We start from the raw sequence: 15,956 nt of genomic DNA on the forward strand, positions 1-15,956 counted from the left end.
TTTGTAAACCTATTGACATTGAGAGATATAGTGGAGATAAGTAATTTATTTTATTTTTTGATGATTATTCTAGAATGATGATAGTAATATCTCTAAAAGATAAGTCTGACGCTTTTCAAAAGTTCAAGTGGTATTTGGCTAGAGTTGAAAAGGAAACATGAAAGAAGCTAAAATGTTTGAGATGAGATAGAGGAGGTGAACTCATTTCTAATGAATTCAATAAATTATGCACTAAGAAAGGATTCAAAAGACAAGTATCTACCCTTGGTACACCACAACATAATGGTATAGCAGAAAGAAGGAACAAATCAATCATGGATTGTACAAGAACCCTGATGATAGTAAAGAATGTTGCAATCAAATACTTGGAGAAAATCAATATAATAATTCATACCTTAAACAAAGTACAACTAAAGAGAGACATAAATTAGACTGCTTATGAACTATGGTATGGCTACAAACCTAATGTAAGTTACTTGAAAGTATTTGGTACAAAATGCTATGTCTTGAAGGAGACTAGGAAAGGTAAATTTGATGCCAAAAGTAATGAAGGAATATTCCTAGGATACTCCAAAAAAAGTAAATAATACAAATGTTTGAATCTAGCTACTCATAAGATCATAGAAAGAACACATGTGAAGATTGAAAAGTTTGCAGAAAAGAGTGAAGGAGAGAGGAACAAAGAACCTAAAGACTATAGATATTTTATTTACTTTGAACTTGATACATTGCATAATCTAATTGATATCTAGTAGAATTTACCTCTTGAGTCTCCAAAATCTCTAGCTGCACCCAAGTTGTAGCTAGTGCAACCCAAGTCATAGTCTAAAGGACTCGAGTTGTAGTCAGTGCAACTCACGTCTAAATCTAAAGGACCTAATATATAGGTAGTGGGACCTAAACATGATGTAGAAGATCATGGTGAGGCAAGTGGAACATGTTCTAAATCCAAACCTCTTTTATTAGCAAGATATGTTAGAAGGCACCATGCACCTGAGCATATCATTAGAAACAAATTAGATGGTACTATTGACCATTTTAGCCCCCCTTTCCTAAAATCCCAATTTTACCAATCTTATGAACATCCAAGATGATGCCTATGTCTATATTCATTAATTTATTCATTATTTCAATGCAAGTATATGAGGGATACGTAAAAACCTTATGCATTCTTTTTATATCCCTAGGTCCTTTGAATTCTTTCACATCATATGAGGTATTTTGATTTGTAACAATAAAATTTCCCTTCATCACCTTATTACTCTAGTTTAAAACTTAACTTTCAGGTGGGTTGCAAAGGTGTGAAATGACCAAGTTCACAGTTAGCATAGCTTCATAGTTGTTAGTGCCAACATTCAAATTTAGGTCATGAAGGAGTGACTAGCTATGGATCACATAATCATAAGCAACATTAGGATTAAAGGGATTCAAGTTGTGACAACACAAAAGCTAACCACATCGGCCTATTTCAATTTTTTTATCATCATAGGTGGTCAAGGTTAACCTAGAGCTATGGTGGAAAGGTCGTGAAATCCATTGTAAATGCAATATTGCAGGAAGTTCAAAGCAAACCCTATTTAAGGCTATGAAGCTATACAGTCCTTTGTTCATACCATCACAAAGTTTAAGTCATGATGGTGTGATGATAGGTAGTTTTTAGGTTAATCATAGAGTCACAACAGTTAGCGAAAAGAAACAACAAGCAATCACAACATAGTGATCAATGGTTGAGGGTTGTTTTCACAACTTCACTAGTTGACATGGTCAATGGAGGAATGAAGTGGTGAATTTGTGATCAAAAGAAAATTATTAGCTTCTGAGGGTTATCAAAATTTCACGGTCTAAAGGGAATTGAAGACTTTTCAGGTTGCAAAGCTATGAGGGGCATAAAATAGTAAAAGGAATATGGTCTTTGTGCCATTACAAGTGTCTAAGCACTAGCCAAATATTAAGTTGTGATGGTGTGAATGGTAATAATGACAATTAGGGTTCATGATACTTATAGTGTCACACGTATTTCATGTTAACATGAGGTTTAAATCATGAAGGTGTGAGAAATGCAAAAATCATCGCATGAAGTCAAAGATAACCTAAAGTTAAACTTGTGAATTTAGAAAACACTTTGTTCACTTATTCATAGGGTTAAGGCTATAGTTAAGATAATAAGTTGTGAAGTTGTGAAATAGTGATGGTGGTCAGCCTAAACTATGTTCACAACATTGTAAGGTTTAAACATGCTTGATACTTAGAGTTTATGAAGGGGTGACAAAGGTAAAATAGATGGCTTTGCATCATCACAAGGATAAGAGTTTTTAGATCCATGGAAAATACAAGGGTGTTAGGTGGTTAGGATGGTGATATTTGCAAGGTTGCAATGGTTAGAGGGCTTAAGTGATAAGGAGAAGTGAAGTAGTGATAAGGTGTAAATTAGGAAGGTCAAAATTTCATATGGCCAGGTAGTTAATAAAGAAGATAAGTTGTGAAGCCACAAATCAGTACAAGCACAAGCCAATAGGATAGTTAAAATTTTGGGTGAGCTAGCAAATTTTTTCAAGAGTATGAGGCTACATGACAATTTAAATGGTTAATTTTAGTTGACATGATGATGTGGCTAATCTAGCACATCGTGAATGCAATCCATGCAGTACTTGGAAAGATTAAGGAGAAATGATTTGTTTGCCTACAACCATTTTTTTGGGTGTCTTCAATGCCATTGTACTCCATGCTTCTTAAATACATATCATGATCGATTCTACTTTAATTTGATCTCTTTCGGGTTAGTGCACTCTTTTCCTTGTCCATTCTACCATTGTTTGTGGGTAGTTGCACTTCATGATCAAATTTTTCCTGATTCTCAATTATTATTCTCATCTACAATCTAATCTCATGGTCATTGTAGTTTATACTCAAGGTTGTATCTAGGTTATGCCTACACCATATAAAGGAAAGTTTTGTTGTTGTTCAAAGCATATCCCTTTTGTGGTCTTCTATATATATTCTATGTAAATATTCTTACCTTCTATTCAATAGAAATCATTGTTGTTATATCCATTCTCAGTCAGTTGAATTTGTGTACCTTAATTACACATCATTTTTTTGGATGTATTTTGATAATCACAACACTGTATGATCATGTTCATTCCCACTAGTTAATCTGTTAAGTGAATTATTGTATTCCTTGTATGGTTATTTTAGTTCTCGACTATTCCATGGTGTTAACATTAAAGGAATATGGATATTGGTATGTCTTTTGAGGTCTATTGGATTTGAGCACAGTTATTGGAAAGATGTAGATAAAAATACTATTTGGTGTATCACCCCCTCTAGATTAGAATATGAAGTTTTATTTTCATGTATTTCCTTCTCCCTTTTCCGTTCAAGAAGTATTAAGGTGTTGGAAATATTCAAGACTATGCTAGGTTACTGAGAGGGGAAGGGTGAGTCAGTAACATCTAAAACTTTATCAAATTTAGCACTTTATAGCAATATACCAATTATCATCTATTGATCTAATTAGATGCATGAGAAACTAAAAACATAAAATATTCATAACACTTGAACACAATAATTTGGTGACCCAGAAACCTTCCAAATAGAAAGTAAAATTGGGGTGGGGATGATACCCAAAAAACTTTGATACTGCAACATAAAGTTGGCCTGTTAAGGCTTACATTGATCACTTCTAATGATTTGCCCTATTAGGAGCAATCAGGACTGCTAGGTCCACCTTCTTGAAGGATTTACAAATATACAATAAAGTATGTTCTTTATTAAGAGATTTAAGAAAGACTGTTAAGTCTACCTTGTGAAAGGATTTAGACTAATTCACCTATTAGAATGAAATAATAGATCTTTGACTTACAACTAAATTGCTGATAGAGAATTTTTGAAAATAGAGATTCTTTGAAAAATTGATCACTTTTTGTGATGAATATGTCTCTTCTACTTCTTTTTTGATATGGCCTTCAATATATACTTTATCTACTACTTGATCACATTCACATTCTTACTTGTTCATTATCTTGCATACTACATTGGATATGATACAATACATTACATATATATACCAATCCAATTAAAAGAATTACAAAGTTTGCCAAGTATATAAGTTAACACTAATATTACAAAGTTGGCCCATATGAAGACACTCGAGTTCTGAAGATTGACTTGGTGAAGTTTTGATACTCTGCATCAACTATCATTACTTGGCATCATCATGCATTTGGTAGAAGTAGAAGCTCGATTCTTATTAATCACCTCAAAGTAACCTCAAAGTTGGTCTACACTGGTGAGTTAGTAAATATTGTGTCACTTGTCATAAACTGAATCACTTGGTAAACACTAATCATCACATATGGCTTGGTTAACACTAGCTTTGCATCACATGAACTACTAGCTTGGTAAAAACTATGAAGCTCGGTAACCACTGGAGTGCTCGGGTTGAGCTATTAGACTTCACACTACTTGATTCTACTCAGTTTGAACTATTGCACTTCACACTAACTAAATTCCCCTAGTAACCATTGGAATTCTCTGTGGCCACTTGGAATTAGTTTAGGAGACTTAGTAGCAACTATAGAGCTCTATGGCTACTAAATCACATGGAAAACACTATAGATTGTTCAATGAGCTCAGTAGCCATACAAAATATGAATAAGTGTTGTCACTAATAAAAAACTTGACTAATATGTCAACAATCTCCCCCTTTGGCATTATGACAAAAATTCTTATTAGCCAATAATTATATACATCACCATGTGATACTGGCTCTGTAGGGTATACTGTTTTGAGATTTTTCCAAAATTTGTCTTTGTAAGTATATGCAGTGTACTTTACAACATTTCTACAAAATTCTCCTCTATTATATACATTATTCTCCCCCATACAATATACATAGTGTCTCACTATACATAGTCTCTCCCCCTTTTTGACAATAATGCTAAAGATTTATTCAAAACTTATTTATGTAGAGACACTGATATGAGATAGAAACTCAGAATGTACCTTAAGTATAAATGCTAGAGTTTAGTCCCAATTATCTTACAAAATCTTGCATGTATAGAGAGAAATTTGTACTTTTGTAGAGAGTTCTATCATGTGATTTGATATAGAGAAGTTATTCTCATGGATCAAGGCTTTTGAATAAACAATATGTTTCTGCATTGTATCCATGATAGGAAGGATCATATTCTAAATATCTATCAATGTACACTAGATCCTTGCTTCTTCTCTCAACAACTCTGCCTACATGTCTAACATAAATCTAATCTTCATATGATGTGCAGAGGTTTAACTAGGGTCAAGTTGCATTTTAAGTGCACTAGTTTTCAGATCTTCATCAATCTTTGTTAGTTTTCTCTTTATATCCTTTATGAACTTGTTAACGTCACATAACTTCACAAAAAGTGATGTCAAATTGGTGCAAGAGGTTTCAAGATTGGTCAAAATTTTTGAAAGCTCAACTTGTTGAATGGAAATTTTCTTAGCAATGTGCTTAAGCACTTTATTATCAAATTTCTTTTCAGCTTTCTCAATTAACTTTTCTTGACCACTAGAGTCCTCATTAAACTTTTGGACTACCTCTTCTAGTTGCAATAAAATAGGTTGAGAAGAATCTATCTCAATACAAAATGTTCTTGGCATCATCAATAATTTTATATTCCCTATCTCTTTCCTAAAATCTGAATCTCTTTTGCTTTGCTTTCTTTTAGAGGAGTTGACCAGCTATATGCATTTAATCTGTAGTGAGATTATCAAAGTCCCATTTGGGAATTTTTATTTTCTCATCTAGGTTTATATCCTCTTCTATCTCCTTTTCTCTACCCAAAAATTTTATAGTCATTTGAACCTTGGGTTCAATTGTCCTTGTACTTAATGCCTTTGAATCTACAATGGAAGAAATTATAAATATACTAGGACTTGCTATGAAAATTGATATAGTACTTACTGATGGAATACTAATAGGAATGCTTGCTGAATTCAAAACTGAAGTAAACAAAATTGTAGTATTCAAAACTAAAGTACTTACTACTAAAGAGCTCAAAAATGGTAGAAGCCACTGCACTTATGCCTAATGACTCAGTAGCTAAAGAAGAAGGAGGTTGTAACTCAATAGATGAAGTGGTAGACACTTCTATTAATGATGTGCTAAGCTATGTGGGGGCGAAGAGAGATTGTACATTTGAAGTACCTATAGTCGTCATAATCAAACTTGCTAAAGTTTTCTCTAAGCTTGATATGGTTGTTTTTTTGCTTGGAGAGTGAAGAAGTGAGGTAATAACTATGGCTACTATCTTCATAGGGTTAGTCTCCTCATTATCTTCTTTATCTTCCTTAGTAGCTTATTCCTCTTTATCTTCTTCAACTTCCTCATTATCAAAATGTGTGGGCTTAGTGTATGTTTCTTCTTCCTCATCATCACTATCATCATCCTTAACTTCTACTGGTAAGTCGCTTTGTTTATGCAAGTGATAAATATTCTTCCACATGCTTGTGGCATTTTTAACCACATGCTCTATATCCTTAATAAAAAATAAACAAGTATTAAATCTAAGAGTCATCTTATCTTGATTTTTCTTTAAGGACTCTTTTACCTCAGCATCTATCAAGCTAGGTAGTAATTTCCTTAGGGTTTGGGCATAGATATCTTTTATTGTTTGCATAGAAAAGTCTCATCTTGGCTTTATTTTATCTAATAGTTCATTAGAGATTTGGGAGGCTATTTGATCTAGCAAATACTTCCATTTTCCTATTTTGGTTAACACTAGTTCTTCAACCTATTTCATTTTTGCCTGATCTTGTTTCATACTTCAAGGATTTGAAGTTTTTTATGCTTGCACCTTCTTCCAATTGTTTCAATTTTTCTTGGAATGTGTTAGGAGGTTTTCTAGAGACAATTTCACTGCCTTTCTTCCCAGACCTCCTTGTGAAGACTATCGTGGATGGTTTTGGTGGCTTAATGATGATCACCTTGTCTTCTTCAAGGATTATTCTTCCTTTTCAGACTCATCCTCTACTTCTTCATCTATAACTTATCCTTTTCCCTTAGTCAACATTAGAGGTGTGCTTGATTTTAGTTTTTCTATCCTCCTCTTACCTTTGTTAATCGCTTGAGGGAACTTTATCTCCAGCTCTATCCTTGCCTTTTCCTTATTATATGTTCCAAAGAGTGATACCTTTGGATCAATAGGTTCATTAATCAAAGCTTCAATTATGTCCTTTTCTTCATCTATATTTACCTCACAGGGAATAGGTTTACCCCATATAATTCTGGGTTTGATTGCTTGAATGTAGACTCTATCACAGTCTACAATGAAACAAACATCATCTTTATAATCTTCTACCAATTTCTTAGGTATTTTGAATCTATTATTCATTTTCTCTTTGAAAACTTCAAAGTAGTTGTCCATAATGCTAACAAAAGTCTCTCCCATTTCTGCAATATACTATATAATCTAATATAGTATAGGCACATCTTTTCCCCATACTACCATGCAAGGTGTTTTTTAGTGGCTAATATTCACAAATTGGCTAATTTTAGAAAAATTTCACTAGTAATTTCGCTAATAATTTAAAAATTAATACAACCCAAATGGCCATAGTTTTATAAAACTTAGTTCTAAAATATTTAAAATTGCTCAATAATTTATTTAATTGAAAAATTTAAACTCAAATATTCACCACAATATTTGATACATGATTAGATTTGAGTCACCTAAATATTATATATTATTGTAGAAACTAAATTACACTAACAATAATTGTCATAATTATTAGTTAATTTAAGGATATATCACCAATATTTAGTTTTCACTATTGATTTAAAGTAAATGTAACAATCCTCATAATATTCCATGGGGTAAAAAACTGTTCAATTTGATTTGTAATATTCCATGGTGATTAATGAACTTCCTAGTATTATTGAGATTCATCAATATTTTATACAGAAAAATTATGATTCAAAAATAATCATCAATATTAATCATATTTAGAATAAAAATTTGAGACATTCACCAATAGAAATAATTTTGTTTTTCCAAAATAATGAAAGATTCACCAATAATTTATATCTTTCTTTGGAGATGGATTCCTTAAAGTTTACCCTGCTACCATGCCTTTGGAAGGGAAGAATTTTTGAATGTAGAAGAAAAAATAAATCAACAGAGAGCCAAATTTGCAAGGGTTTTTCTTGGAAGTCTGAATACTTTCCATGTTCTTGCTGAATTGTTTCAACAATAGATTTGCCAAGTCATAAGACAATTTTTTCTTCACATCTTTGTAATCCAAGTCCACAACTTCACATGATAAACTATTGAGGTGGCTTGAACTATATATCTTGTGAGCTAACACATGTATCACTAATTTCAGTTTTGCATCAGTTACACTACTGATTTTTATGTCTTTTCCATCCCATTCAGCTAGGGTTTTCTTTTCTAGCTCATCCCAACCTAGGGTTTTGGTGTTTTTGCCTTTAGTGAGCATGGGGAGGCCAGTGATATGATGAATTATTTTCTTGGGTATTAAAATTGGTTTTTCAAGCCATAGGTGAGCATTTTTCATCCAACTTAAAACGTATCCAATCCATTTGATTTGAAAACCTTGGGGCATGTGAGGAATGTGGGTTAAACCTTTGTCTTCCAAATGTTTATGTTTGGGTTTGAGAACTCCATTAACACATAATTATCCTAGGGTATCATCCATTTCTAGGGTTCCAATTTCTGAATAGAACACTTGAAATGAGTTCGAATATCATTCATAAGAAGTACCTTAGGTGGGATTTGTGATTGAGCTCCACTTGGGTCAAGGGTTTTTGTGATTGTGGGCACAAGTTTGAAATCTGACACTTTGCACTCAAGTCCTTGAACCAACATCTTAGACCCTTTCTTTGCTTTGCTACTGCTACTACTTGATGCCATGATTACTCAGTAAATTATGAAACCCATTTGAACACCTTGCTAGAAATTCGCTTGAAGTCGCTTGATCACATCGGAATTCACTTCTTGTCAATAGAACTTAGATTTCATGGTGAAAAATGAATTCAATTTCATGCTTTTTGTTAAAATTTCACCACTAATGCCAAGTACAAAGGTAGTTGGATTGACATCATGCTTGACATTGTTCTCAATAGAATGCATTATAGCCTATCATCCACTATTCAATTGATTACTCAGTGAAAGTTTTGTGACTCAGTAACAATGTGTGACTTGTTACTCTCGACCTTGCTCGGTAGAGTCTATGACCCGACCTTACTTGGTAGAGAAGATAACTCAGTGATAACTGATACCAATATTCCTCAGTGATCCTTTTGTATCTTGAACATTGATTTGGATCTTTATCACCTTTCAATTGGAATTGTTTGAATGTGATCATGATAGAATAGTTCTAGTTCTCCTTAGGAAACCTAGTTTAAAATGGTGGAGTCACCCACTTCTTAAGTGACATGAGCCTCATTAATTGAACTAGCTTCCTCATTAGATATAGGAATCAATTACTGCCTCATCTACTTTCAAATGTTATCTACTTTTTCTTTCTTTTCATCTTTAACTCTACTTGTATTCATGCAATTCTTGGCTAGATGACCAAGTTTGGTACAAGTGAGACATCTTATGGTGTTATCTCTCTTCCTTGTGTGATTTCTAACATGGTTCATGCCAATGTGTCCATATTCTCCACAGTAATGACATCTACACCAAGTATTATAGTCCTAACTGAATATTACTTTCACAATTTTCTCTGCTAGATTGAATGACTTAGTTCTATAATCTAATGACTTGTGACATTGTTTCTTGCATTTGTGACACTTGCCTTCAAATTTTGGTTTCTATTTACATTCATTAGCCCTGTGACCATGCTGATTGCAATTGTAACATTTTCCATTGATTTTTTCTTTACCATTACTCCAACATTTGTTTGATGTATGACCTATCTTACCATAGTGATTGCAAGTAGGTCTTTGATTCCTTTGAGCACCTTGATTGAAGAATTCACCTTCTTCTTTGTATCCAATTCCTACTTTACCTTTTTTTCTATAGAGATTATACTCATTCAATTGATTTAATTGATTCATGTCTACTTGTAATTTCATCATTCTTTCATTGATTTTCTTTTCAGTGTTTAGTCATTTTTCAATCTTTCATTGATTTGTCTTTTAGATCTCAACTCATTTCTTATTCTTCCATTGATTTTTCTTTCCAAATTTAGATAATTTCTTAATCTTTCATTGATCTATCTTTGGCTCATGATTTCCTCATTTGCATTGGAGATTGGATCTATAAGATCTGCATGTTGAAGGGATTGGTTCTGGATCTCATTGTTTCTTCCTTCCATTTCTTCTTTCATCTTGTTCCTCTATTCCAAGATTTCACATAGCCTCACTGACTGAATTTCTTGTTCTCTTATGAGCTTTCTTACTTCTTCTTGCAAGGAACCATTCTTCTCTACAAGTTCTTTGATTGCATCATTTCCTTCATTTGAACTATTTGAAGGGAAAAGTCTTTAATTGTTTCTTCAATGTACTAATGATCATGAATTTTATTTGCAAGTTCCTTCCTTCTTTTCAAGGATTGGGAAAGTTGCTCCTTAGCTTTCTTCAGTTGTGCAATGACCATTTCTAGATCCAACTTTTCATTGTCAATTATCTTATCAAGTTTGAATATCTCCATATTCTTGATCTTTGCTCAAGCTGTTAAACTTTCTCCTAAGAACCACAAAGATCTGATACCAATTGTTGGAAATATTCAAGACTATGCTAGGTTATTAAGAGGGGAGGAGTGAATCAGAAACCTCTAAAACTTTATCAAATCCAACACTTTATAGCAATATACCAATTGTCATCTATTGATCTAATTGCATGCATGGGAAACTAAAAACATAAAACATTCATAACACTTGAACACAATAATTTGGTGACTGAGAAACCTTCCAAATAGAAAGTAAAATTGGGGTAGGGATGATAACCACAAAACTTCAATACTGTAGCATAAATTTGGCCTATTAAGGCTTTCATTGATCACTTTTGATGATCTACCCTATTAGGAGCAATTAGGACTGCTAGGTCCACCTTGTTGAAGGATTTACAAATACACAATAGAGTATGCACTCTTTTAAGAGATTTAAGGAAGATTGTTAAGTCTACCTTGTGAAAGGATTTTGACTGATTCACCTATTAGAATGAAATAGTAGATCTCTAACTTACAACTAAATTGCTGATAGAGATTCTTTGAAGTACTAATCACCTTTTTTGATGGATATATCTCTTTTTCTCCTTTTTTGATATGGCCTTCAATATATACTTTATTTCCTACTTGATGAAATTCACATTCTTACATATTCATTATCTTGCATACTACATTGGATATGATACAATAAATTACATATATATACCAATCCAACTTACAAAATTACAAAGTTGGCCAATTCTACAAGTTAACACCAATATTACAAAGTCAACCCATATGAAGACACTCGAGTTTTGAAGACTAACTTGGAAAAGTTCTTATACTTAGTGCCCATTGTCATTACTTGGCATTGTCATCCATTCAGTAGAAGTAGAAGTTTAGTTCATACTAATCACCTCAGAGTAGTCTTGAACTTGGTCTACACCCATGACTCAGTAAATACTATGTCACTTGTCATAAACTAAATCACTCAATAAAAACTAATCATCACATGTGACTTGGTTAACACTAGCTTCACATCACATGAACTACTAGCTTGTTAAAAATTGCAAAGCTTAGTAACCACTAGAGTGCTCAGGTTGAATTGCTAGACTTCACACTAACTAATTCTATTTAGTTTGAACTATTTCACTTCACACTAATTGAATTCCCTTGGTAACCACTCAAATGCTCAACGACCACTTAGAATTAGTCTAGAAGATTCAGTAGCAACTATATAGCTTGATGACCACCAAATTACATGGAAAAAATTGTACATTGTTCAATGAGCTCTGTAGCCATACAAAATCTAAACAAGTTTTTTCACTAATAAAAAACTTGACTGATATGTTAATATAAGGCACACCATGCTAGTGAGGAAGCTAGCCTTCTTCAGTCATTCAATGTTACATGAGGTCACTTGAGGGTCATACCTCAAGAAAATATGCAAAATTTGGTGTGAATAGTTTTTCTTATGACCAATGGGATAGACATTGGAACACTTCTTAAACCTACTAGTTCACTTGTGTCGAAGAAAATAACTTCAAATTTATGTTGAGGAGATAGTGCTTCTCATAGAATTTCAAGCCTTTGGGAGGCTGACATTCAAGCACTTGGCATCTCCATTTTTACATCTTGGTTTCTAGACCAAAATTGCTATGATTCATGCCCTAGCTTCAAAAAATGACATCTTATAGAGGTATTTTTCAGTATGCTAAACTTTCATTTTCAAATCTTAGAAGAAATAGAAGAAGACTCTCTCTATCACCAGTTAGGAGTTCAAAAGTAACACATACACCTACATGATCTCTTTCTACCCCTCCTATTGATAGATCACAACATAGGGTATGTGCACCAAGTTGTGGTGCCAAAAGGGGGGTATAAGTGGACACCTTTTTCCTGAAATCTACAAATTTTGAACTTTAGTAAGAATTTGAAGATATTTATGCTCAAAATTTTAAGATATGACAAAAAAAAAAGTTGTAGTCCTTTTAATCTAGTTTCTAAACTACTAATTTTTTTTCAAAATGGTTTATTTTTAGGTCCTCAAAAAAGGGGGCCACAAAAAGTGGTACTATTTATTCCAAAAAAACATAACACAGTACAAAGTGTGGCCCCCCTAAAATTTTAACTTTTTTCCTAAAATTCTTTAATCGCTCTAGTCAAAAGTTACTTAACACTATGTAGTTTATCCCAGATTTTTTGGGTAATTTTATAATGTGTATTTTTTTTAATGATTTTTTTAACTAGACACATCCCAAAAACATGAAATATTTGTATGCTCCCCCTAGAAATAATTAAAAACTAATCTAAAATCAAAACCTTTTTTTTTCAAAGTGTGTAGAATGGATTCTAGTTTCTAAAAAACTAAGTTGTTGCAAAATTTGATGGACAAGATAAAATCTATAGCCCAATTAGTACATGGTGGTTTTTGTCCAAAAAATGAACATACATTCAAAAGAAATTATAGATGAAAGTTTTGAAATAGTTCAAATTAAAAATAAATTATATGGTTAGATAGCTAACACAAAAACCTATAATGCTATGTAACATGGTCTTATTGATACCCAACCACAAGGAATCTTGAAGGGGAGCACACAAGAAAAAATAATCATTTTTGGTATGTTTGTTGGAAAACATGTCTCAAACCTATTTATAAACTCCAAACCTTTGGGTTGGATCTTCAAGGCAAAACCAGGCCTTAGGCTTGGGTTTAATACAAAGCTTTCAATAGCATGTGCACCCTATAGTGCACATGCGCTATTAAACTTTGCATTGCCAGTAGCGTGTGTGCGCTATAGTGCGCACACACTATCAATACCTAAATTGCAAAAGAGAACTAGGTGGGAGGGGAGGCAAGGGAATGGTTGTGTGTGTGAGAGAGAGATAGAGAGAAAGTAGGGGATGGGAGAGAGAAAGTGAGAAAGAGTAGAGGTGGCAAAGAGAGTATAAGATGGGAGAGAGAGGAACTGTGAGAGCGTAGGGGTGGCAGAGAGAGTACATGATGCGAGAGAGTAGGGGTGGCAAAGAGAGAGTGCAAGATGGGGGAGAGAGATTGACAGTAGGGGATGGGAGAGAGAGATTGAGAGTAGGGGATGGGGGAGAGAGAGAGAGTAGGCAATGGGAGACAGAGTGGGAGAGGAAAAGCAAGAGAGAGGAGGATGGGAGTGCATGTGTGTGAAAGAGAGAGAGTATCTAATGGGAGAGGGGGAAGACAGAGTAGCTTGAGAGAGAGTAGGTGATGGGAGAGGGAGTGGGAGAGGGAGAGAGGGGGGGGATAGAAATGTTTGTAAGATAGAAAGAGAGAGAGAGAGTAGGGGATAGGAGAGAGTGTGAAAATGTAAGGGAGAGTAGGGGGTAGCAGAGAGAAAGAGAGTAGAGAGGGGGAGAGAGAGTGTGAGAGTGAAAGTGAGAGTGAGTAGGCGGTGGGAGAGGGAGTGAGAGAAAAAGTAGGGGATGGGAGAGGAGAGGGGGGGGATGGGTGTGTGTGTGTGTGAAATAGAGAGAGTAGGGAATGAGAGAGGGGAGAGTGAGATAGAGAGAGAGTAGGAAATGGTAGAGGGATGGGAGAGTGAGAGAGAGAGAGAGAGAGAGAGAGAGAGAGAGAGAGAGAGAGAGAGAGAGAGAGAGAGAGAGAGAGAGTAGGAAGTGGGAGAGGGAGTGGAGGGAGAGAGAGGTGGAATGGAAGTGTGTAAGAGAGATAGAGTAGGGGATGTGAGAGAGTAGGTAGTGGGAGAGGGACTATGAGAGAGAGGGGGGGAATGGGAATGTGTATTTATTTATAAGAGAGATTGGGTAGGGGATGGGAGAGAGTGTGAGAGTTTGAGAGAGAGTAGGAGGTGGCAGAGAGAGCTCGTATGAGATAGGGGTGAGAGAGAGAGTAGGGGATGGGAGAGAGTGAGAGAGAGAGAGTAGGGGATGGAAGAGAGAGTGAGAGTAGGGGATGGGAGAGAGAAAGTAGAGAGGGAGAGAGAGTATTTGAGAGAGAGAGATAGTAGACGGTGCAAGAGGGAGTGGGAGAGGGAGATAGAGGGGGATGGGAGTGTGTGTGACAAATATAGTGAGTAGGGGATGGGAGAGAGTATGAGAGTGTGAGAGAGAGCTTGTATGGGATGGGAGAGTGAGAGAGAGTGAGATTATGAGATGGGAGAGCATGAGAGAGAGTAGGGGATGGGAGAGAGAGAGTGAGAGTAAGGGATGGGAGAGAGAGAGAGAGAGTAGAGAGGAAGAGAGAGAACTTGAGAGAGAGAGATAGTAGGTGGTAGGAGAGGGAGTGGGAGAGGGAGAGGGAGAGGGAGAGAGATAGGTGGGATGGGAGTGTGTGTGACAGATGTAGAGAGTAAGGGATGGGAGAGAAGAAGAATGGCGGGATAATAGTGTGTTTGTCTATGAAAGAGAGAGAGTAGGGGATGGGAGAGAGTGTGAGAGTAGGGGGTGGCAGAGAGAGAGTACAATGATGGGGGAGAGAAAGTAGGCTATGGGAGAGGGAAAGAGAGAGGGGGGATCAGAGTGTTTGTGTAAGAGAGACAGAGTAGGGGATGGGAGAGAGTGTGAGAGAGTAGGGGATGGGAGAGGAGAGAGAGAGAGAGTAGGGGATGGGGGATAGAAAGTAGGAAATGGGAGAGGGAGTGGGAGAGGGAGAGAGAGAGGGGGGATGGGAGTGTATGTGTGTGTAAGAGAGACAAAGTAGAGGATGGGAGAGAGTGTGAGAGTTTGAGAGAGTAGGGGATTGGAGAGGAGAGAGAGAGTAGGGGATGGAGGAGAGAAAGTAGGTGGTGGGAGAGGGAGAGGGAGAGGGAGAGAGAGGGGGGGATGGGAGTGTGTGTGTGTGTAAGAGAGACAGAGTAGGGGATGGGAGAGAGTGTGAGAGTGAGTAGGTAGTGGCAAAGAGAGTGCGTACATGATGGAAGAGAGAGAGTAGAGAGGGAGAGAGAACTTGAGAGAGAGAGAGATAGTAGGCAGTAGGAGAGGGAGTGGGAGAGGGAGAGGGAGAGAGATAGGGGGGATGGGAGTGTGTGATAGATGTAGAGAGTAGGGGATGGGAGAGAAGAGACTGGGGGATAACAATGTGTGTGTCTATGAAAGAGAGAGAGTAGGGAATGGGAGAGAGTGTGAGACTATGAGAGAGAGTAGGGGGTGGTAGAGAGGGAGAGTACAACAATGGGGGAGAGAAAGTAGGTGGTGGGAGAGGGAGAGAGAGAGAGAGGGTGAATGGGAATGTGTGTAAGAGAGAAAAAGTAGGGGATGGGAGAGAGTAGAGGATGGGAGAGGAGAGAGAGCAGGGGATGGGGGAAAGAAAGT

This window comes from Cupressus sempervirens, chromosome 2 (genome assembly GCF_028749045.1).
Source record: "Cupressus sempervirens isolate cs-2001-9-10 chromosome 2, ASM2874904v1, whole genome shotgun sequence".
Taxonomy (NCBI): Eukaryota; Viridiplantae; Streptophyta; class Pinopsida; order Cupressales; family Cupressaceae; genus Cupressus; species Cupressus sempervirens.